General features: G+C 37.4%; 1 protein-coding gene and 1 long non-coding RNA gene across 2 annotated transcripts in view; one reads left to right on the plus strand and one right to left on the minus strand.

Moving 5' to 3' along the window:
• LOC134796061 (uncharacterized) overlaps positions 1-5,524 on the plus strand; it is a 540,671-nt gene extending 535,147 nt beyond the window's left edge. Inside the window, exon 2 of the long non-coding RNA XR_010144895.1 lies at positions 5,463-5,524. This is a non-coding gene — a long non-coding RNA (uncharacterized LOC134796061). The remainder of the gene's footprint in view (positions 1-5,462) is intronic.
• Positions 1-27,097, minus strand: part of LOC134796020 (dorsal-ventral patterning protein Sog) — a 113,847-nt gene that overhangs the window by 60,992 nt on the left and 25,758 nt on the right. The window lies entirely within an intron of this gene.

Raw genomic sequence — 27,097 nt, forward strand, 5'->3', positions numbered from 1 at the left:
AACATAGTTTGTGTCAATTACGTCCATTGCAATCGGATACTATGCCATACTATTCAAAATGACTCAAAAAATAATTAAAGTAAAAAAAAATTGCTGACATCGCATTTAATCGTGTCAAAATGTACATTACATGTTTTTGTGTCTTATTAAGGCATAGCTTCATAAGATTTTTGATAATTTTGTTCTAACAGGCTATTACCATAACAAAAGAATATTAAAGTTACTAGAGTTCACATCTTATTAATTTAAAAGGCGGGATAAATAAGAAATATGAATTTGTGTCAGTTTCATCCATTGCATAAACAAATAATACAAAAATAATGTTTGCGTTCATACGACGCTAGCGGGTGGCTCTAAACGGGCAACGCGGGCCGTGTAGGGGGGGCGGGCGCGGCGGGCGCGGCGCGACCTTGGCGTGGCGGCGGGTAAGGGCCTCTCTCTAAAAACCACACGTTGCGTACGCAGCGCATGTTTACTTCGCCTGTGCGCCAAATTAATATTACTTCTTGAACTTAATTTATATTAATGTTATTAATATTTTTATTTCTATATCTAATATCTAATCAAGTCTAACTTCAATATGTCTTAATTATATGGACTAATAAATTTTAATATAAACATGTATAATTTTTTTTTCCTTATTAATAGCATAAACCAGTCTTTCCATACTTAACGTAAATTATGCACATAATTTTTTTAATGTATTTTTTTTGGTCTTAGCATTTTTTTATAATAGGTATTATTAATTTCACGTATTGAGGTTATTTAATGCCTGTTTATTCTGATGTTTTGAATACATTTACCTTAAATAATAATTACCAACACGTTTGATAGTTCAAGCTTCTTGGATAATAATTTACCTTTGGGTTCAATTGGCGTAAAGGACGTTTTGGCGAATATCCACTACCGTAGGCTCAAAGGGCTTAACTGACAAAACGCAATTTTTCAGGAGAGCCAACAAACAGTTTTGTTTTGAGAAACGAAATCAGACCTTTTTTGTTTGTTTGAATTAACTGATGCCTGTATGCGGCTCATTCCTAACTTTTTGAGGTCTTTTAAACTGATTTCTTGAACTTATAATACAATGCTTATTTACGAAAATAGCATGTTTGTTTATCTTATTAGAAAAAGGGCGTAATGTACTAAAAATTAAACTGTTTTAGTACCATTTGGCGTAAATTCAACAATTTTGTTGCAATATTGACAACTTGCATTTAGGGAACACTATACTTCTAAGTACTATAATTTACATTTTTTTCCGAAAAATTATAGAGATGTATTCACTGTTAAGTTTTCCCCATTTTTGGTATTTTGGATACTTAAACGTCGAAAAGGTCGTTTTCTTAGCCACAAAAACAATGGTTTTTTTTTCATTTGTTTATATTATTTCATGGGCGAGGGGCCTCTCGCGCATGAGAGGAGGCCTGTGCTCAGCAGTGGGACGTATATAGGCCGAAATGATGATGATGATATTATTTCAACAGAATCACTGCTGTCCCACCATTTATGTATATTGATATACTTACAACAATTTGTAACAAATTAATTATACTATAGAAAGTATTACGCGTTATTTCTGTTTGTAATGTTAATTGGATTATAAATTTTACTTTTACATACTAAAATATTATTAGGTACAATAGTAGTTTTGAAATTTCGTATGTCTATTCAGTAAAACTTAATGAATATGATCGCATTTTTATGACATTACATTAGAGTAGAAAAAGGCATACGGCCAGGCTTACGTACTTCTATGGATTTAAAAGCAAACGTTATACCTAGACAGTAACTTTCATAAGGTTAATCCTGAAAAATTAGGGTTTAAACAAAAAAGTATTAATATTATAATCAATATTACCAATAACCCAGTCACAAACAAAACTAATAGTATCAGCCATAATTATCATTTGAATATAGTCATGTTTAATCATTTTCCTAAAACTGATGAAAAAGTACCCACTAGTTCAGTTTAAATTATCAAAATTTAGTAACCCTATAAATAAAGCAATGAGCACATGAGCAGGTAATGCAAGTACCTTCTTAATGAAAAAATTGACAAGGTCATCCCACTTAAACACAAAAAAGGAACAATTATAAACCCGAAATTATACATAGTATGGAGCCGTATCTCTTACATTGAATTATCTAACACTCGTATAAATATCCATTAGTTGTGGGCGTAACGTACATTTAGCACTCAAAAAGCTACTGCAAAGAGGCGTAACGTACAAAAAATTACCACATATTTAATAAAATTTCCGATGCAAAAGGGCGTATCGCACACAAAGTTGGGAGTTACGCAGTTGAATTCGCAGATCCGGCCAAATGCGTTGGAAAATTGTGTTCAAGCATTGATTTTTCATAGGGCTTAATGGATATTTTTTTTTAAGTTATCGAGATTTTAAATATATTATTCGATAGAGAAAAAAATACTGAGTATAACTGCATTTTCGCAATTTTGTCCCTTACGCCCTTTGAGCCTACGGTAGTCGTTATATACAGTTTTGTTCAGAATTCCAAGCGCTTTCGTTCTGTATTTTGAAAATTTCGATATCTCTTAAAAAGTTGCCTTTACGACCCAATTTTTGCACTATGAGCTTGCAACAACAGCTTATCACAAGGGGCGTAAATGACCAGGTATAAATTAGAAATTCATAGATATTATCGTAAAGGTTACCGCTAAATATAAATATTGTTGTAAATGACTTACATGTCTTTTGTCGTCCGACTACGGCAACGCAAAAGGAGGGTTATGATTTTGACTGTGACTATGTGGGTATGTATGTATGTTCATCTGTTCGCTCATAACTTCTTAAGTACTCATTATAATTTGATAAACGATATGTCATTCGAATCGTCTTAATCGTCCGCTGGTTATAGGCTATATGACGTCACAAAAAATGAACACTGCGCCCTCTAGAGGTCATAAAGTCACGAACCAAAAAAATAAAAATAAGTAATAATGACGTGTTGTATATCGTTTGAAAGAGCTCAATTAGCACATTTCAAATATATAAATATTGTTAGCTTTTGCTTTCAAAGCATTTACGCTAAAAGTTTTTTCGGCAGTTATCTTTGTTCATGGGCGTAACGGTCTAGAATGCCTAGTAAATAAATAGTTTTATGGGTCCTTTATTACTAAAATGTAACTTACGACCCCCTAATAAACAAGATTCACTAAATTATCAATAATTTCATGGGCGTAAAGAGGCGAAAACAGGTTAAAGAGACTAACATTTTGAGTACTTTTCCAATACACATCAAAAACAAAAACAACAAAACTCTATAAACAACAAAAATATATTATAAACATTTAAACAAAAATCAGTTTTTCGCGTCTCCTGAAAAGTAGCATTTTGTCCTTTACGCCAATTGAACCAAAAGGTATCGTATAATCGTAATAATATATATTACTAAAATTAATAAAATCAGTCTTTGTATTGTGTATCAACAAGGTACATATTATAGTTGCGCATGTAAGTGCAAATATTTTCATTGCATTCAATTCATGCTATGTTTTGGGGGGCGTGGCTAACGATAATCGCAAGCCAACATTTTTTCTCATGATTATACCAACCCGGTGGAGGCCGTATCACCAAAATAATTAAAACAATTATTCTGCTCCTCAAACGAACATATTTTTTTTTCAATAACTTTTTTTAATTTATGAAGTCTTGTACCTATTCAATGTATACCATCATCATTGTAATTGACGTTGCTTGCCACGCTTTATACATCATAAAATTAGCAATACATTGCATCTTAAAATAATCTTAAAAAGTGTACTAAATATCGAATATAAGTTATTTTTAAGTCGCTGATGTGACATTCTCATTCAAAAGGTAGGGACCACTTTGTCGTTTACCATAAAGACGAAATTTTATTGTAAGTATCTTTATACAAATAGCCTGTCAGAGAGTCCTTATGGCAAGGATAAAGTGCTACATTTTGATTGCGAACGTCACGAATGTTGGTCAGTATGAGGAGCCTACATTTTATTTTTTAATATACTTACAACATACTTACTCCCACACTATGAAAAGATTTAATGTAATTATGCCTCCGAATGAAATAAATACACTGTAATGGCTCCTTTACACGATGGGCCAACGCCGGCCACTCCAAGGGACGCATTTATGCGTTAGAGGGAGCAAGTGATATTGCTATCTCATTCTACCGCATGGTTGCGTCCCTTGGAGTGGCCGGCGTTGGCCCATCGTGTAAAGGGGCCATAATGTTTATCTAACAAGCACCTTACCCGCGTAGGTAGCCCTCCCCGCGTACGCCGTTCATGCAAAGTTTTATTTAGCCAAATAGTAAAAAACCGTTGTTGAAAATGACCCAAATTATGAATGTTGTCTTGATGTGGCATTATAATAATGTAGACGTAAACTTAATAACATGATTTTTTTTTTGTGGCAGATACATGATGTTTATAAGAAAAAAAATATTAAAAATAAAAGCGGTGGATGAATTTGACACACATTTGATGGAATAACATATTATAATATCCTGTGAAGTACAACACTTCACTTACCGACTATAATTTTATTTTAGGCATTTTAGGGTCACTATTAGGTATTTATTAAATGTCATTATACCCGTGGATAATAATGACACAAAATGCGTGTGTACGTCGGAAGCCACTTTGCTTTTACAGGGAAACGAAGAATTTCATCTCGAATATTTTTTTTACCAAATGCTGTTTAAAAAAAGAAATACCTAAATTTCTACCTAAGCAAATACCTAGGATGACACAAATTATTATTATTAGGTTTGGTATGTGGTCTGGAAACTATATGTAAAAAATAAGCAACATTAATAATCTTATAACTTCAAAAGTTATTGCTACCGGACTACAGTGCAGGCAGTGCTCTGCGCGTGCGCGTTCGCGTGCCGTTAAAATGAGTGCTCGTTAAAAAGCAACCCGCCGTGTAATTAGCAGGGCACAACACAAAATGAAACAAACCCCGTCCTCTGTCCCACGGCCCCCTTCGACTCGTGAGGATCCATCACGATATTTTACTCACATTGCATCTTATTAAGTGTTATGAAAGCACTGGTAAGTGACAGAGCCTTTTAAGGTAGCTGAACGCCCTTTGCCGCCGCCGAAACCGGCGCTTGCGCGAAAGCTTTGATGTAGCCAAGTACTCCCGGTGATAAGCGATCATCATTTACTTTGCACGACATTGTACAGTTTGCCTGCGAGTGTAGGTCAGTGCAACGTTTTCCTAAATGAAAATTCTCTATTAAGTGTAATAATCAAATACTTTCTGTGACTACCTATCTACTATACTATCTACTATCATTAAGTAGATAAAGATAAGATTTTGCTAGCAAAATCGTAAGATTAGATATTTCTTTTAAGTTAAGATACATTGTTCCCGAATCATGGATGTTTGCTATGTAGTTAAGTATTTATAAATATGTATATGTGTATATTATATATATCGTTGTCTAAGTACCCACAACACAAGTCTTATTGAGCTTACTGTGGGACTTAGTCAATTTGTGTAATAATGTCCTATAATATTTATTTAATTATTATTTGATTAACCCTTTACTACATTAGGTACCTACTGCAATTTTTTCTTCACATGTACAGTCAAGTGTAAAAATATGGGTGCATATAACTTACTCAAAAATATGTCCCCGCTGACATACGAGCTATGGGACATATTTTTGAGTAGGTATGATGACCCATATTTTTACACTTGACTGTACTTGTCCCTTAAATAGGTAAGTACAAATGATTAAGTACCTAATGCAACGGTATTCAATATAAACTATCCTTCAATTCACAGGAATCATAATTAAGAATTTATTAGACTTTAGTGACCGCTATTTCAAAATAGCAATTCATATGATGGATCACATACACAATTATCGTACTGAGCGGGTGGAGTTACTTTTATCTTTAAAAAATACGACATAATAATACATAAATGAACGCATCGGCCTCAATTGGAAGCGAAACATTATAAATAGGAGAGCTGAAGGGTGCTATTACCGCGTCGCGGAAAGCAGACTTTACCTCTCAATTTAGTGATAATTTCATATACATGTAGGGCTACCATAAATGTTGCTACAAATTTTAAAAAATCCGACAAATACCGTAAAATGGGGTGAGTAGGGTTCGCGGGAGAGTTGGGTTATGAATGGGGAGAGAAGGGATGAAACGGGGGTGAGATGGGATTTTAAGGCTACTGCTACAAAAATAATGTATTCCAATTTCAAATGGAGCTATAGTATAATACTCATAATAAAAAAAATCGAACCAACAATCTTCCAAAATCACCTTTGTATGAAAACCCAACTCACCCCAAATACGAGGGTCTACGGGGTGAGGTGGTATTTTCTGTTTATCGCCAAAGTTATGAAACGGAACTACCCAAAATAAAATAAAAACTAAAATATAAACGTCCGGAACACTTGTTATATATACCATTCAGTTTGCATATGTAAAAATAAAATGTTATCGAGGTTTGAATGTCAGTTTTGCACCTACTCACCCCATTTTACGGTACCCTATTTTTGTATGAAAGTCGGACGTTAATATTTGTTTTATATTTTTGGATGCAAAATGATAGTGATAGGTAGGTCTTGAAATCAATAATTTTAATGTCTCAATAACCAAGCCAATAAGTCAAGATAAAAAAAATATATCCACACATACGTAGGTATTCTAACCGATACGGGTTTCAGAAACACGTTAGAAAAATATCATGAATCCGGTCCAATTTTGTATGTTTGATCCTGTAATTAAAGCATCTGTTATATTTAAAATTGTTTTAGTTCGAGTCAGATCCTTGAAATAAATAATTAACAAAATTTTGTTCCGGTTGATTGCCTACATTTACAAAAGTAGATCAGATTAGAACAAAAATGTCACAAGGAACCATCATATTCTGGTGATCGAACCGGAAAAAAAAATTTTTGGCAAAAATTTCATTTTGAGTACAAGTTTTTCCCTCTGACTGTCCTTTTTATTCCACAGGCAACTAATACTCATCAAGTCAATTCTAAAAACCCGAAACACAATTAGATTTCGTTGTTTTATCACAGAGTTCCTACGGCCACCTCCTGTCTCCATCATCGGATCAGCTCGATGGTATCATAATATTACATTGTCACCCGACTTACATATGTATGCAAATTTTAAGCTTCATTGGAAGTCGGGAAGTGGGTCAAATTTAACTTGCAAAATTTGACCCGTACATACATACGTAGTTAGGTACATTGCAAGTTAATAAAAAGCTTGTAAAAATCGTCTGATGTTTGGTAACCCTGATTTCATAAAGACAAGGGGCGGCGCCGTACGCGCGGGAGGTCTCGCTCAACTGACCACTAATTGCGAACCGCTTGAGGACGCTGATCGATAACACGATAATGTCTTCAATGCCGCTGCGCGCGCGACGCGCTTTCCTTTGACTCTTGTGTCGTATGACTAATTGTTTTGTACTAATTCGGAAGCGAAGAGAAGTAAGGAAGAATACTCGTTAGGAACTGTACAGCATTGCTCCCCCACAAATCAGGACTTCATCATAATCATCATAATTTTTTACGATTAGTACATATTTCTGACAAAAAGGAAAAGAGAAAAATTAAATCTCGTTTATAGTTTTGCGAAACTTACATGTAGTTTTAACAGAAATTATGACACACGATGAATTTTATAAAAAATCTATTTAGGATAGAAAATGAGTAATTTTTCACAATAAATAGGACATTAAAAAATATATGTAAATGATAAAATATTACAAACCTTCGAGCATCAATTTTTTTTTATTTCGAAACCATAACTCCCGCGGGAACAATATAGGCCTTTGTTCTTTAGTACACCTGCATGAAAAAAGAAGCGCAAGTGTGAAAAAAGTATATCGTTACGGACTGATAATGACAATGACATCAGTTCTAAGTAGGTACATCCCTCGCCCCGCCTTCCGGTCTTGGCAGTTCTCAAGCGAAGCATGTCCGCTATTTGGCAAATGCCGTCGTCGGTCTGTCTCACTGGCCGTCAACATACCGACCTAGGTGGTACTCATGTTCACAATTCCGTAGCTGCCGTGGAAAATGTCCACATTATTCTTGCTGTATTTAAGAAATTATTAAATGAGTAATTAAAGAAATGATTAACAATTAAAAGGTAATAAAAGTACGTAGGTACCTATGGTTAATGTAAATAACATTAAGTACCTACGTACTAGCGAATGTAATAAAAATGCAGTAATGTTTATAATAACAATCTTAAAAAAATATATTTCTAATGACCGGACCCCACTGCTCATAGGAAAAGTATGAACAAATATTTGTTTACTGAACAGTTAGATGCTCGCAAAGTGCCGTGAAAAATCTTGGCAATAAAATATGAATCAATTCAATTTTCGATAATTGCTCAGTTCATGCCTTGGCAAGTTGGCATGAAGGTAGGCACTAATTCAAAGAACCCCCCCTTAATTAGTATGCAATGGGGCGTCCGTTTAAGATGAATGAGTTGATAGGAGCCAAGCGAGATGCCGCGCTTGCACGCCCTTTTGTGCCACGCTAACCCTCAATTTAAGGCAACCATACACTTTATACGTGTAAGAGATAACGAAATGGTGTTACTATATATCACAATTTAAAAACCGTGTGAAACTTTAATTTCATTTGCATAATGGGTTCTTTTATGAAAACCTTTAAGAACTTTAAGATTTTTTGTAATTACCAGTAATATACTAAATAGTTTATGGATGCAATTGCAGATTCGTTGCTATCTAGCCTAATTGAGTTATTGTAATAATTACCTAAATATGTGTTAAAATAAATAACAGCAACAAGTTTTTTTACGAAAGCTCTCTAGAAACCAGGCAAATTTATTTAAGTATAGGTACATAGCGTTTTCCAGTATTTTATAAAATGAACTTTATAAGCTTCTATCAAGTAGGTAATTAATGTTTTCTCCCTTTCTTGCACAAACATAAGTCTGAATGGCAGATTAAAGTCCAATTTAGATGGTTCAAGAAATTGCATGCAATATTCGATACACTGCTAACTATTTACAGAGTACAATGAATTCAGTCGATGGACAATGGTCTTGTTGTGAGGAATGCCTCTAGCCGCCCAGAGACCTATAAAAAGGTCTCCTGGTCCATTCTAATTTGAATCTTTGTTTTGACAAATCAAAATTGCATTTATCTTGGCAAGTTTTGGCGTCTGGGCGGCTAGAGGATAAAGCGCAATGTAACCAAAATCGCATGCAAGTTCTTGAACTATCTAAATAGGGCTTTAGTCCAACAATTAATCGCTAATTGAGGCTTGTAGTGCGTTTACGAATAACCCCATCAGACTTGACAGTTGATTTGACCTTGTATGAGGTATCACACAAGATCAGGTTGGTCTGACCAAATAAAGGAAGCCACCGCCTCATCCAAGCTACATCAAGTATTGAGGGCTACTTTGGACCGCAACCGATGGAGACAGATTGTTTATTTGAGGGGTTCCAGTGACCACGATCCTCAGTAATGAGGGACCGACCAGAGAGAGAGAGGGGTATCACAGGAGGCAATCAAAGACATGGTTAACATGGATCACGATTAGCTACTGCTGTAATTAACTGTACAGTCATGCATGACACAACATAGGCATAAATATTCGCTGTGGAACATAAAGATCAGATAATAATGCATCATACGCTTAACAAAAATAACGTCTTGCTATGATAGGCCCGACATCAATTGACGTGTAGAGGACGCTACAATAATAGCAACGAACTCATTCTGCTACTGCCAACCTACTGCAGCGCTAGAAGCTGTTGATGATCAATGCATTGAAAACCACAATTTGTAAACTAGAGCAAGTCTAATAAAAAATAAGTACTAGTGTATAATTTTCAAATATTCCAGCATGTACTCGTACATCTCTCGTATTACAGATTTTACGCGAAAATAATATAATAATTCTGCCAAGACAACATATCGATGGACGCATCATTGCTCCAAAAAGGTCTCCGTATTGCCTTTTAGAGGTAAATAATCAGAAAAAGGAGTAAAGCTCGTACTCGATATAAAGCTGTTTGCTGACACTTTCCGTTGCCCAGGAGATCACAGGCTGCAACCAGTTACATAACATGCATTATTTAAGCGCGACAACCTTTTACGAAAGTAATAATGTGATAGAGTCTACGCATGTCGCGTATGGTGAGTCAGGGGGCGTTGACCCGGCGCGGACGCAGTCGCGAACTATTCCTGGGGGGTAGGCACAAGGCACAATTTCTCCAACATGTCCGCACTAACTGTATTTTATATGCGATAATTATATATAATCGACAGCTTTACGCTAAAGAGTCAATGAGGTGCAGAGGCGTAACTTTAACGCACTTACAGGATCAGAGGGCCTACCGCGAATCACGTTCGACGTGTTGCCTCTCTGTCGCACTTGTAAATTCGTACGTAAGTGTGACAGGGAGGCAACACGCCGAAGGTGGTTCGCGGTAGGCCCTCAGGTATTTCCCAAAGTAATCGAGGTGTGATACTTGTCCTCTGGTATACTTAATTGCTGATCTTTGTATTGATATTAACAGTGGATCTCAAATCAGGTCAAATTTATGAATTCAGGTTTTTTTGTTGTATTTTTCCTTTTGTAATGGATTTTTGATATGATTATTGTGACTGCTTGGTTTCTGAATTAAAAAAAATCAGACCACTTCATTCACACCGTCTTGAAAACATGAATTATGTATGACAATTTACAAATCACAGCATTGAATATAAACAATGTTAAAAGTACAATATTTAGGCAAAAAATCTGATGCAGTGGCCCCTTATTCCTTAGTAAGCATACCAATGAATAAGTTTTAAATATAAACATCTGCACTTACATTTGATAAATGCCAACGATGTGTATCAAAATTTAAAAACGTCACAAGCAAAACAATGACTAAGACATGTATTAAATCATCAGGCCAGCTAACACTCCCTCAGTCATGAAAAATTTAATAAATCAGTAGACGTACTCCAATTTAAATAATATATGTTTAAAACACACATATTTTAGGTTACTACGTTCCAAAATAAACTTGATTAGTCAACGAATCATATTTGTACGCAAACATCGTCATCAATCTTTCATTTTGGTATATTATGCAAGTGTGTCAAAAAAACTACTTTGCGAGAGAAATAACAAAGAAAAAATTCCTAGGGAGGATCTATTTTTTGTTACATATGTCATTAAATCATGTGAACTTTATAAGTCAAGCATTTTTTTTTATATTATATCTTAGTGATTTTTAGTCAATTATTACTATAAATAACAACAGTAAAAAAAAACATGAATCCCTTAATTAGAGCTTGTTTGATATGCGAGCGAATACGATACGATCACTATTAATTACTAAATGAAATAGCTGTATGTATCATAAGAAAATATTCGCAATTACTGTTGTTGAAAATGTTGAAATTACCTTAAATCGCTGATTGCATTTTACGCATACGGACTCTTAAGAGGCCGAGGCGATCTCATGTCGATACTGTCACATGACTAATGGAGTAGGCGCCGATCTCAGATATCGAGAAATAAAAGTGTTTTCAATACAGCAACGACCTGAGGGTTCCAACGAAACTTAAGAAGCTCTATTTTGCATGTTTAATAAGTCTTATAAATGTACCATATATATTCTTTAAAAGTTTGGTATTGAAAAATAATGCATTACTTATAAGAACCAAACAGTTACCTAAGTACTTTTATTGACTTTAAAATAAAAATGGCAAAGATTCATACTTAATTTGTTCCAGCGTTTGAATTTCCTGTATTAAACGCGATTAGACTTCAATTCTACGTCACAATAATACGGGTTTAACGCTATCGTTTACCTTACCTAAAAAAGATGTTCGAAATGAATTTATTAATAAAAAATGCATACCGATTTTTACCCAAATCTTTTCACGTCATTTTTAAGTGACATAGGTAGCAGGCAAGTCACAAAATACCTGCAATGAAAGATTGCGCTCCAGTACCCGTACCATGAGTCACTGACAGTGTCAAAACTGACATATACGCTAACGTCTACGTAATTTACTTTCTACACATCTCTCTCGCACTAATATTTGAGTATCGAGATACATAGAAAGTAAGTTACGTTCTCGATAGCGTTTATGTCAGTGCCAAACTGGTGCTAGCCACACAGTTTATGGAAGGGTGGTATTGCACCTGTCCAATTTCTTTGTCCAATTTCAGTGGGACTCACTCTCTCATTAAAGCAAAATTTGAGACGCAATACACATTGGACAAAAAAATTGGATAGGTGGAATACCACCCTAAAGGAGCCCACTGATTAACAGTCCGCCGGACGGTATCGGCCTGTCAGTTGTTCGGAACTGTCAAAATTTTGTTCTAACTGACAGGCCGATACCGTCCGGCGGACTGTTAATCAGTGGGCCCCTTAAGAAGGAACCCTAAAGTAGCATAGGATTCGCTCACCGCCCGCATCGCTTCGATTCCCACACGCTGCACGTGAGAGTCAGTCGCATCTAGATCGTACGCAGGCGTTATGCACGTTACAGTGCCATTCAACAGAAAATCTATCAACATACGACAAAATAAAAACACTTACTCTTGACACTTAGAGTTTTATTTTTCATACGACACTAAGTTACATTGCACACAATCGTAAAACTAGAGACCATTGAGACAGAAACTACGGCAACCATGCGACGCGACGCGAACTTACCTACCTTCACAAATATTAACCGACGATATGATAAACATTGTATAACTGAAGTTAGACAATTTATTTTTTATCCCTTCCTTACAAATACATAAGTCAAAATGACAGATTAGGACAACCGATTAATAGCGAATTGAGGCTTGTAATGCGTTTATTAGTAACGCTATAAGTTACGTTATCTGACTTATGTGATTTTTAGTTGACGTGAACGTGATGTTCGATAGTGGACGATATTCAACACATACGACAATGTCATAACGTCATAAGACAGTGATTAAAATAGGTACTCTATCACACGTTATACTCGAGTAGTTATTAGTAAGTTACTGTTACATTGTATATGAAGCTCCGTACTATTTATGGTAAGCTTAAATGTTGAAGTTTGAAGATTAGCTTAATTAGAAAATTGTGTTTATCAGATTTGCTATAAGTTTATTGATTGTTAAAAAAAGTGAAATATTTGCTAAATTAAAATATGTACTATAAAGTCATAAGCAATCGAGCAACGCTTAAACAGGATTGTTTCTCCATCGATCATAAGCGCAACATAGTCTCGTTCACTTACTCCCGTTCTGCCGTGTAAGGCGAGGCTGGTCTATTTAGCTCATCTATTAAAAAATATCGAGTCTCGACTGTAAAATCGTTTAGTATAACTTGGTCTCGAAACATATTGTCACTATGTGGGATCGGAGGCCATACTTATACTAAATGTTGTGGTTAGTAAGCTTCGGGGTCTAATCTACAAAGTCGTCGTGTAAATTACTCGCGGGAAAGTATGCTTCACACTTTACAGAGTTATTTTGGATGGAACGGATCTCGAAAAGAGCATATAAATGTTTTTTTATCACTAGGTAAACTTAGTCCCATTAGTTAAGTACCTACCTATGTATGTACATATCTATTACAAGTACAGTGCAACATTGTACAATGTAAAAAACTTCAACGATTATTTTGTACTTAGAAATCTAGCTCGGTGGGTAATTTTAAAGTATTTATCTTAAGCTAAACCGATTCAGATGACATAGATAAATTGTTACAATTAAAATAGTATTCATTTATGAATAGTTAACAGCCGATAACTATGATCTAGCGACATTAACGACAATACATTATTAAGATAACACTTTATAGCAGAATTAACCCAGATTCTAGTCGTGGACGACAATGTGGTTTATTGTATACATCGAGTTATGTTATTCACTGCACTGAAACTGTGATAAGCGGCATTACTGGAAATTGGAACAAGACATCCGGTGGAGCGGCTTAAAATTATGGCACTATCCCGGTCAATGACTGAAATGTTTGCAAATTCCATGATTTTCGAGGATGCCATAAACTTCTTGATATGTATTTATAATTGAGCATTGAGTGTGTGGGTGTTTTATATCTACAATATTTGGTGACGCCATGCTACGTTAAAAGAACCAAACGTCTAAAAGGCCGCCATTCCTTAAAGAAAACGACTGTTTTTAAAAATTTGGTATGTGCCTAAAACGCATAATATAATTGTATTATTCTTAAGTATTTTAGATATATTCCAAAAAAAATTATATAGTCAATTCGCAAGAAGCAATGCCCTTAGCTACCTTCAAATGCATAAACCAAACGTGGTACTTGCAATTTTTTTTATAGTTACCACGACTTTGGTACGCTATGTACCAATGCCCACACTATTAACTGTACATCGGTGGACGTTATGCCTTTTGTAATAAGGTCCACCGATGTACAGTTAGGAGTGTTGCTGTTTGTATACATACAACTCCAAATACTTATGTCATATTCTTCTCGCCGACTCTTTAGAAACCCGTACACTCCTTTATTAAACCACCCCATATTGTTGCCCCTCGAGAAAACCTCAGCATGCAGGGTACTCATTCCATAGCCAGAGCGTTCGAGGTTAAATCTCATGTTATTTCAGCTAATTTTAAATGAAGATTGTTTAGCGACTGCTATGTTCTTGTGACTCTTAACACGAAAAACTATAGCATTGATTGTAGCTTGCCATTCCTCGACAATCCTATTTATAAATTCTGCCAAAGTCAATTAAGTATCTTATAGTAAAATAAATTGTCTAGTTTTTACCAAAAAACATAAAGATACAGGTAGCAAATATTCCATTCGCGGAGAAATAAATTGTTTTTAACAACCTCTCAACATTCCTCTGACGTAATAATCACTCCGCAACTTTTTATCTAGAGATCTATTGTAGATAGAAAACGAGGACCGCCGGATGTGGAGACCTTGCCAAATGTGTATCTACTGCAAACTGCGAACGCGCCTACTGCAGCAGCGGCGGCGGCGGCGGCGCGGACCAGACGCCGACGACAGACACTTCCTGAGCCGCCACGTGACGCGCCGTCACCACTAAATATACTCGTGACAGTGAGACACTCCGCCGCCTGTCGCCTCTCCCCGACCTCCACCGACGTGTCATGCCCAGTACATAGACACCATAATACCCGCCCCGAAACCGTAGTACCTATCCGGTCATAAGACCCCATCCTAATAAAACTAGGTTCAACAACCGAGCCAACGGGAATGACGCCTCGTCTAGATATATGCGGTATGCGTTTAATATCTACCGAGATCTAAATAAATCGCTAGGATTATTGCCAAGTGGAAAATCATTATATTATTTATATTGGACGCGCGGAATTCACTTTGACAATATTTTGACAGTGTGCGGTCCGAGGGATTTAGATCCGTCCGCGGCGCGCACTTGGAATTTTTATCATTTTATTTTCTGGCGAGTGTAAACACTAATATTTATCGACTGCTGCTAAAGGTTCTATTTTGATATGGGGGTATTAAGATAAATGTATATGAGAATAGCATTACAATTTAGTTTATTTATGAAATCGGAGATCCGCTGACCATGTTTATTTATCGAATGGACGCTAAATTTGATCTACATAAACCACTCAATGCAATGTAGCAACGGTCTTCCACCTGAACAACGGGTAAAAGACATTAAGCGGTTCGCGGGTTTTCTCCAAGGACGGAGAAATTAAGAGCTAGAACGACTGCCAGAACTGGAGTTTGTTTAATACCGAGAATTCGAGCTTTGCACTGCTGAGATACCTCTACTTTTATTTGATAAGATAACTACATTACAAGCGAGTCTAGCGACCCGCCCCGGCTTCGCACGGGTTAACAAATTATACACCTAAACCTACCTCAAGAATCACTCTATTGATAGGTGAAAACCGCATGAAAATCCGTTCAGTAGTTTTTGAGTTTATCGCGAACATACAAACAAACACACAAACAGACAGACGCGGCTGGGGACTCTGTTTTATAAGGTGTTTAGTGATAAACTATGAAATTGGAAAAGAAGTTCGACATCTTTATATAGTTAAAACACAGTAGGTATGCTTTGGAGCAGGCGAGAGCGCAGCAGCGCTATTAGTGCTACGCGAGGGAGAAACGGGCGCCGCGCGCCAGTGGCCATCTAAGGAGTGCAACTGTACAACCGGACCACATTCGCTTCGCTATCCGACACTGCGCTATGTTACTCCTTAATATATTGGCACGCCGTCAACTTTATCGACCAAATCAAAACCATAATCTGAATCCTAATCTCCAGGAGACATATCAACAATCGACGCAAGTCTAGATACAAGATACGAGTAAGTATCATACTCGTAAGTAAATAATGCTTTACATTTTACACACGCGCCAATGTTTAGGTATCTACTTATTAAATATTTATCTACTTAGCTACAATATCTTAGCATTAAAATATCAAAATTACTACCTTAAAAATATTGATTAATTACAAGACTTCCCAATAAATAAGTGGAGTGTAAGTGTTTTTGCCAAAAGTTTTCTACCTATTAGTTATGTAAATTATGTAATAACAAAACCACGATTCACTTTGAACTTGGGCTTCTTCAAAACAATCGCTTGGAAGCTTTTATATATTTTACCGCACGTTAAAAAGTATCATAAGATACACATTCATAGTTTTTTATTGCTAATTGACAATTATACATACATAACGACTCACTGCCATGTCATTTAATCATATAAAAACCAAAAAATGCGCGTTTTCACAGAGATAAGAGAAAACCCCCATATAGCACATCGTTAGAGCCGTTTCCGAGATCCCCGAAATTAGAGAATTGCGGCTCGATTCGGAAAATGAATTAGATTTCTACTAGACTTCAACAAGTTACGATACGGATAATTTAAAGATATTTGTAAGATAGATATGTCAAATTTGACGTTTCCGCGATTCTGGAGGTCCTCTTGAACGATTTCGACAAGTTATGACTTAGATATCCAATATCTAATATAGATCTAGTTGATCTCTAAATCGTCTCAAGATCTTGTGATTATCTCGAAATCCGAATAGGCCTGTTGCTCGTTTAAAGGTATAAGATTATTGGACTTCAACTTGAATTATTGATGAAAAATTATACTTTAAGATTGTTTTCAGGACACGGTCTTCCAACTTTATAAGCGTCGTCTCAAAGTACAGTAGAGTCCGTGCGGAGAGAGAAGAGGCGTGGAATGTATGGGGCCCAATACGTTATAACCCACGACTCTTCTCTTTCCGAACAGACTCTAATGAATAAATTCTTTGCTTCATTTGCTGAATGCTTTCCCACGTAAACTTAATGTTTTTTATCCCCAGTGAGTTATAAATATAAAACAATTATTTAATTTCGTGTGCGTGCGATTAACGCAGTGTGCAAAAATTACATTTCCTCAAGATTATCCTATAAATACGCAATTGCGAGAGGTAACGTACCTATACGAGATATTTTTCTTTGAAATTATTTTTTAAATGTGTTCAAGGGACGGTCAATGCTGCTAGCAGAGAGCTATCCTAGTTGCGTGCTCTCCGGTCGTCGTACCCTCATTATAACTCAATCGTCTAGAAACGGACTGGACCTACAGATCTACAAGTTTTTTCCCGGGTTACAATCCCGAGTTGCTAGGACGCCTATTTATTTTTACCCCTGAGCAAGATCCGAGTTCCCAAGAATCCTGCGCGAGTAGTTTATACGCAGACAGCGGGACGGCATCGGCAGTGCGCGCACCCCGCAACCACCCTTGCCGCTCGCGCGCATACTTCGGCGCTCCAACAAACCATAATCGTAGGGTACTCACATTATTAAACGTTCTGTACCGTGAGATTTTTGTACGTAGTGCTTATTAAAACGCACTTGGTCCGAGACGTGACCAGATACCTAATACGGGTTAAGTAAAACATTATCAATATTATCATTTTCGAGGAAATAATTTTCATGATTTTTTTATGTTTCACAGGCAGACTCAAGTGGTGGTAAGTTTTTAAGATAAAGACAACTGACACTGACCTTTTTTAAAGTATATGAATTGTCGATCCTTCTTCTGATATGATTTTTCATTGCAGTAAAGGATGTGTTTAAAATTATTAGAAAAATATAACGAAGCTAACGTGCGATCATTATATCGGCATAAAAAGTAAAGCAAAAAGCTGTAAAGCATAATTCCCAGGCAATGCCGCAGGGTTGATTCTCGTGTGTACGTAATTTATGCCAGGACATAAATAGAGACGGTGAGGTGCCTACTTACTTACCTATAACATAGGCGCATAACCGGCGCTTGGATATGAAAGTCATAGCATTTATCCAAACACGTTTCTCGAGCGATTGAGAAGAGTGCTGGGATCCATTACGTGTTGCATGAGCAAACAAACTCCCGTCAAGGCATTAGAGTCTTTAGCTGTATTAAAATTAAGTATGAGATCGTGCGTGAAGTGTGTGACGGGCGTGTTTGTTGAGGCTGGCCAGCCGGCACTGACGATGGATGGGTAATCTCTAGAAAATTGACATTTGGCGCCAAAAGGTACTCTTATTGGGAGTGCAGCATTTGGCGCAATCTGGGAGTGTGTAAATATTTATTGAGCTGAATTCGTAAGTGACTCGCTTGCCTCGAGTGACGACACGCATCGCCAGTTCGTTTTGCGAAGTGGTGTAAACATAAATTCATACGGCACGGGTGTTATTTTCCATTGCACATCTAGTGCGATTTGTCTTTGCAATAGCATCTCTATAATTATGTTCACTATTTTTATGGTTAATGTAATACGATATTAATAGGGTGCTGGAATTGTTGATTAAATTAAATGCATGTTTTGTCCGACCGCATCCGTAGGTGTCTTTTTATTTGATAATACCAAATCGATCACAAATGAGTTTAACATAACAGTAAACTTTTACTATTTAGAATTAATTGGTTTTAGATATCATAGTTATTTATATTGTTTTTTAATTAGGCCATTAAAGTTTATAATATCTGAGCAGCAAATTTTATTGGATGCCGGGTTATAGGTACTAACATATAACCTACTATTTATTATAAATATCTGGGAAATCGAGTTTTGCTCGGAAAACATATAAAAACTCAAAAATGCGCGTTTTCCCAGAGATAAGTGCTAGCCAAATCGATTTTTCGCGCTCAGTGATAGGTATTTATCACTTTATTAGCGAAACCGCTTACCAAATTGACATCCGTTCATATTTGGTTTATAATGGTTAGGTACATTTTACAGGTGCTGTTTTATGTTATTTTCATATTATTAATAATGGAGACATATGAAACTAGATAAAGTATCTGGAAGTTTATATGCTTAAGTAACCCAACATAACTAAATATGATGCATTAAGTGCATAGGCATATATAAATATACAAATAATTACTAATTCATAAATATAATACATACTTATAAATATCTATACATATAAATACATACCTACATACAGATATATTAAAATAATATAACCGCACTCGCCTACCTACATTTCTTCCAATGGACATTGGTTTGATAGCCATCATTTTTTTTAATTTTACCTTCAGCGACGCTACTGACCGGCATGGCACTGCCACACCTCGGCGGAGAAGGCAACGCGTTCCACAGCTGCTTCACAGAGCGTATCGTAAATAATTATAGGAACGGTATTTATGGGAAGGAATAGCGAGTGAAAAATGCGCACTAGATTGCAGCCGGTGGTCACTTCCGTCAAAAATCTGAATCGTTCTGAAAGGCAAAAAGGGCAGAACAGCGGCTTAAAAAGAAGAGATAAGTTATGCAAGTCTCTACGGCGGCGGATAGGAGACCACTCAAGCTGAGAACGGAATGCCGAAACATGGTCAAATTTACGCAGGCCATAATATCTTATGCAGTCATTCTACGGACGCTCCATCTTAATTGTTAAGAAGTTCTTCATTAAGGTCCAGAGTAGTGACGTCCCCTTAGTCCAGAATAGGAAGCATATAATTACCTGTTTTATAGGTATTACTATCTCGGATACATCGGATTACGTACTGGTTAATGAACCTATAAAGCTCAATTAATAGCAATTATTGTAATCCGACATAAAAAAATACATTCATATTTGCATGGATTTCTTATACGTACGATTATCTTTAACTGAACAATTACCCAGTTTAAATACAAGTACCTAGAGCCTTTTACCTAGAATAAGTTAGTACATACTTAACACAGAATTTATATATTGTTTGTATTCCTATTGTTTTTTGTACCTTCAACCTATCATGTTTTGGCAATAAAGTGATTTCATTTCATTTCATTTTACATGATAAAGATAAATTTATATCAAATTCCTCATTTAATACGCGAGAAATGTGTGTAAGCTGCATTTATGGCTTGAAATAATTATATAAATATTATTATAAATAAATATTATAAATATTATAGATACATTCTTACACAAATTGACCAAGTCCCACGGTAAGCTCAAGAAAGCTTGTGTTGTGGGTACTCAGACAACGATATATATAATATATAAATACTATTTTACTTTGTTTATTTCTCCTGAATAAACTACATAATAAAAATACAATCATAATATAACGTTAAGTAACCTAAAATTAAAACTACCTACAAAACTAAAACTAATACCTAAAAAAAAATATAGAACTACCTACAAAACTAAAACTAAACCTAAAAAAAAAAAACCTAAAAATCTATATCTAGAGAGGGCCCCTGGGGCATAGTGCCAAGAATGCTGGCAGCATTTCCTCGCTGGATCGCAACGCTTATGCGTTGAGCGAGGAAGCTGCCAGCTCTTTTGTCCCCAGAGACCTATAAATACTTAAATACATACATACATATAAGACCATAATGCACCATGCTCGCATTAATTAGGGATCAATGACTTAGCACCATACTTGTATCTACCTACTGGTCACATAGCTGGCCATAGAAATTAATTTGTTAAATTAAATACTTAGTTACGTAGGATCCAATCACAATTGTACCTGTACCTGTTAAACATTTTTAGTTCAATAACATTGCATTTTATTTACACAATTATTTATATATGCAAATGCATATTATATCATTTATATCAATGTACGTACTTAATCTATATAGTCGAAAGTATCTATAGGTACTTATAGAAGTCGCCGCAATGATATATTTTAATATGACTTTAGGATTAAGTGTAGGTATTCATTATTGTTTAATAACTAACACTAAATTAAGTCATAAAATCGAACTAGTCTTAACGATTCCTCAGCTTACGAGTGATGATCAAGCGATTAAGTCTTTGTGTCAAAACCTTAACCAGTTTTTGTAACGCGGTTAATATGTTAAACTACTAAAAATGGAAGACGCCACAAAGTCTCGAATAAGCAACGAAAAAATAAAAGCTGATTATCTTTACAGAATTGCTAATGAATGCCTTTATTAGGGTTCGCTCTAGCAATTACTAGGTTTGTTACACCTGCGTTAAGAGCGCTATTACATTTCGGCGTTGAGCGAGTTTAGGTATTTTACGCGCTGCGGCAGGCCGTGCGAGCTCAGTACGCCGATCCCTTCTACCACACTCGCACTACAATGATGGATTAAACATTCTTGATCCTTCGCGAAGCATATTGAAATCAACCATAACAACACTAACTGTACTTAACTTTTAAAGTTCTAAAACTGTTATTTGGTAAGTACGAAAATACTAAATGCAGTGCAAATGTACATAGGGGCTGTTCATAAATTACGTCATCTATTTTTGACGATTTTTGACCCCCCCCCCCCCTCAAATCATCCAAAAATCAAGCTTCGGATGAATCTGTTTCCTCCTACGTCATGTTACCATCATCCGATGTCCAGACCCCCCCCCCACTCCTCCCATTTGAAACGACGTAATTTATGAATAGCCCCATACTTGTACTTATGAAGGTATATTACTCGAAAGAAATTATAGGTACCTACTCGCTTATTTACATGTTTCGTCATTGCATTTGGTACCTATAGGTTGTAAAGTTTGTATCAACGAGGGTTTAAAAACGAACTGGTACTGAGGATCTGATGATGATTAAGGTGGTCACGGATACCAATCAACCATGTAGTAACATGATTAGGCTCGTTTGATTCGTCTCAACAAGATCTTTGACTTAAGATAGTACTCAGGGTCTGATGATGGAGCCGGAAGGTGGTCACCGGTACCAATCAACCATGCAACTAAACCACTTCGTGTTTGGGCTCGTTTGATTCATCTCAACAAGATCTTTGACACAAGATAGTACTCAGGGTCTGATGATGGAGCCGGAAGGTGGTCACCGGTACCAATCAACCATGCAACTAAACCACTTCGTGTTTGGGCTCGTTTGATTCGGCTCAACAAGATCTTTGACTTAAGATAGTACTCAGGGTCTGATGATGGAGCCGGAAGGTGGTCACCAGTACCAATCAACAATGCAACTAAACCACTTCGTGTTTAGGCTCGTTTTATTCGTCTCAACAAGATCTTTGACTTAAGATAGTACTCAGGGTCTGATGTTGGAGCCGGAAGGTGGTCACCGGTACCAATCAACCATGCAACTAAACCATTTCGTGTTTAGGCACGTTTTATTCATCTCAACAAGATCTTTGACACAAGGTAGTACTCAGGGTCTGATGATGGAGCGCGAAGGTGGCGACGGGTACCTGTCTATCATCATCAGCTCCATCATCAGACCCTGAGTAGTATCTTGTGTCAAACATCTTATTGCGACGAATCAAACGAGCCCAAACACGAAGTGGTTCAGTTACATGGTAGACTGGTACCCGTGGCCACAGTCCAGCTCCATCATCAGACCCTGAGTACTAACTTGTGTCAAAGATCTTGTTGCGACGAATCGAACGAAGCCAAACACGAAGTGGTTTAGTTGCATGGTTGATTGGTACCGGTGACCACCTTCCGGATCCATCATCAGACCCTCAGTACTACCTTGTGTCAAAGATCTTGTTGCGACAAATCAAACGAGCCCAAACACGAAGTGGTTCAGTTACATGGTAGACTGGTACCCGTGGCCACAGTCCAGCTCCATCATCAGACCCTGAGTACTAACTTGTGTCAAAGATCTTGTTGAGACGAATCAAACGAGCCTAAACACGAAGTGGTTTAGTTGCATGGTTGATTGGTACCGGTGACCACCTTCCGGCTCCAACATCAGACCCTGAGTACTATCTTGTGTCAAAGATCTTATAGAAACGAATAAAACGAGCCTAAACACGAAGTGGTTTAGTGGCATGGTTGATTGGTACCGGTGACCACCTGCCGGCTCCATCATCAGACCCTGAGTACTATCTTGTGTCAAAGATCTTGTTGAGACGAATCAAACGAGCCTAAACACGAAGTGGTTTAGTTGCATGGTTGATTGGTACCGGTGACCACCTTCCGGCTCCATCATCAGACCCTGAGTATTATCTTGTGCCAAAGATCTTGTTGAGACGAATCAAACGAGCCCAAACACGAAGTGGTTTAGTTGCATGGTTGATTGGTACCGGTGACCACCTTCCGGCTCCATCATCAGACCCTGAGTACTATCTTAAGTCAAAGATCTTGTTGAGACGAATAAAACGAGCCTAAACACGAAGTGGTTTAGTTGCATTGTTGATTGGTACTGGTGACCACCTTCCGGCTCCATCATCAGACCCTGAGTACTATCTTAAGTCAAAGATCTTGTTGAGCCGAATCAAACGAGCCCAAACACGAAGTGGTTTAGTTGCATGGTTGATTGGTACCGGTGACCACCTTCCGGCTCCATCATCAGACCCTGAGTACTATCTTGTGTCAAAGATCTTGTTGAGATGAATCAAACGAGCCCAAACACGAAGTGGTTTAGTTGCATGGTTGATTGGTACCGGTGACCACCTTCCGGCTCCATCATCAGACCCTGAGTACTATCTTAAGTCAAAGATCTTGTTGAGACGAATAAAACGAGTCTAAACACGAAGTGGTTTAGTTGCATTGTTGATTGGTACTGGTGACCACCTTCCGGCTCCATCATCAGACCCTGAGTACTATCTTAAGTCAAAGATCTTGTTGAGCCGAATCAAACGAGCCCAAACACGAAGTGGTTTAGTTGCATGGTTGATTGATACCGGTGACCACCTTCCGGCTCCATCATCAGACCCTGAGTCAAACTATCTTGAGTCAAATAAATACATATAGAATGTCAGGTCGTTTCAAATATTTTTAATCCTGTCCGGTAGTTTATTAAACTGTATCATTATAAATTATAATACTATAAAAACGGTGCTAGGATCAAAGTCTCTCGTTGCGGTTTACACGCACACAGTATAGCGTTTTACACGGCGCCCGCCGCACACAATGATAAAAAACCTCGTCGTCGCCGTTGAAAATGTGGGGAGCCGACCGACACACGTCCTGCCTCTACAAGCTCTGCCGCGGCACTGAGCTGGCGCAGCGCGCGTCATCGGTAATATAGAGTAGTTTTCAAAAAATTGCCAAAAAATTATAGTAGAATTTCATAAACACTAATGTATACCAACAGTATAAGCAAACGTTGCAGATTGCTTGAGTATGAAAATGACTTCGATATTAAGTAGATTTTCGTAGGAATTGACACTTGTTTCGGAGAGAAAATCGAGTTCGTTTTACTTTGATTTTCTCTTTCTCAAAGGTATGTAGGAAAAATATAGTTTGATATGCCTAAAGTACAGGGTATTAGTAATACAAAATAGCCAGGTTTAGCAGAGTAAAATTCTCAACATTTCCAAATAAGAGCTCGCCATTCAGTGCTTCACGGGGTTTTTCGGAAACGACCATCAGAAAAAAAATCATTACTAATTTAATAAGTCCTTTTTCTAATATTTACAACGATATTTATAAAGATAAGAAGACGCTTTTACTGGAACACGTACTCATTGTTTCTAATAATGAGCGCAAAGTCCTGAATTTCGTCGACTAGTATCATCAATTTTGCATTATTTCGACTTTTCTTGTAAGAGCGCTCTTAAGCTATGCAAGCTTTTTATCGCTGCTCTTACTAGGGACGGGTCGGTTAGGTTCCAAAGAATGCCACAGCCTCGTTTGAAGAGGACCTACCAGACTACATGTCTCCTCTAGCTTCGCTAGTTCTATGAGAAAAACGTTCGTCACTATTGTAGTCGCTTTTAAACTGCGTCATATGACATTTAATATCGACAATTAATTAATTTGATGAGTAATTTTGCGATGTATATTTAAAGACTGATCGATATTAATATCGCAATAAATATACCGGTTTTGAATGGGTAGGCAGATTTATAACATTGAATGTATTAACACCTGCTACTCGTAGTAGTTCAAAATTAATTCAAAGAATCATTTGGTGCAACTTGCGTTAAGAATTATCTTTTACAAACCGCATTAAGGGATATAGGTAAAAATAATCTTCAATCTTTATCGTTTATTTACAACTTAACCTTGCTTCTAAAGACCCTACGGTTTTTTTGTAGGCTGTATTACATATAGGTATAAACTCTTAAATATTAAATGGTCAACAATTCTGATAGGATCTATTCAGATTAGAACGGATATTGGTGGATTATTATTTTTTTAACCTGAATTTCCCTTTAAGTTTGATGCAGCTCCAAATTACCTAAGTCTGCGACTGATTTCCACGAAAGCTACACATAGGTACGTCGAAAAAGGAAAAGAAAAATGATGGATTAACCTAGATAATAATTGGAGTAAGCTGTGGGACGGGCGGCGCGGCGCTCGGCTCACGCCCTCGCGCAGCGGCGCAGCGGATGCACGTGCTCGTGCGCCGATGGACTAGCGTGCTGAAGCGCGACTTGCACTTCCGACTCACATTCATTCCCGCGCCATTCATACAACTGCGTCATTCATTTAATTCAAGTTCATAACGAGCCACCGCACGTGGGAGGCTCACGACACGACACACCCGCGACTTAACCATTATCAGTAACTTTTAGTGTCGATAAAGATAAACGAGGGCCCATTTTCACGATTCATCCGGCGACAGCGAACAGGTCCATAAAATAAATCGGATCGCTCAAGTTTCGGAGGCGCATTTATTGCTTCTCGGTATTTACGCCGTTTTAAATTCTGTAAGGCGCGCAATATTTCACGGCACCTTTAAGCCGGTCTTCTAATTATACGGGCGGGCTCCAGTGACAGCGGACGCCGATCGATCGGCGGCGAGGTGCGGACGGCGCCGGCGCGGGCGCCGAGATGCTATCACGGGTGAACCGTCGCACCGCGCCATACTTTTCTAACTTTTTGGCCTGCCGGGTCGCGCGGGGGCGTATTGTGTGCAATTGTAGCACGCGAGGGCACCTCGGGCCGACGACCCGCTGTCCCCCGCGTCATTTAATCCGACAGCGTTATGGCCGGCCCGGCGCCTTTGTTGGCTACCGGCTTAATGAGAACCGTGGGTGGCTTATGACACGTCAGGATATGATCATAAAGGTGCCAAAAATTCTACCTGCCCCAGGTTGCGCCGACGACATTCCTATCCCGCGCCTTTCAAAATTAATGTCTATTGTCCGCGCATGCGCTCCGGCGCGATGGCGCGGACCGACGGGGGATATGAACCGATTATGAACGACATCACCGCCGTGCCAAGGAGCAGGAATTAGGTACGGACGAAATCCACACAAACACGCATTCAAATAACTCGCCGGCGTCGGTCTCTGATAGCGTCGCTTTTAATTGAGATGTATGCACTTAAATTCTTTGACCCCAATTAATTTCGTGGAAGTGAGTTCGTTGGGAGTTAATTAAGTGTGCTAATATTTGCTAACACGGGCCCGCGTGAGCACTTTAAGTAGTTGTAATTGCAGTTTATTCGTTAAATAAAATTACCGCGCTGCACCAAAATAAACAATAACGCTAAATTTATATGTCTTTACTTAATTGTGTAAACTAATAAAATTGCGCCGCCGTCCTCTTTATTAAACATGTAGTAGGCAAGTACTAAAGGTAAAGATGCGTAGTTATATTAATGAATCATTAGCTTGACAAGTCGGTACTTATTGCAAGAGTATTTACAATAATAAAACTTTTGATTCACTTTATGTAACCAGATTCCAATTGGATAGATAATATAAACATATAAACCTGCATCTTCATACTAGCTGGAATTGTA

The sequence above is a fragment of the Cydia splendana genome, chromosome 13, assembly GCF_910591565.1.
Source record: "Cydia splendana chromosome 13, ilCydSple1.2, whole genome shotgun sequence".
NCBI classification, from domain to species: Eukaryota; Metazoa; Arthropoda; class Insecta; order Lepidoptera; family Tortricidae; genus Cydia; species Cydia splendana.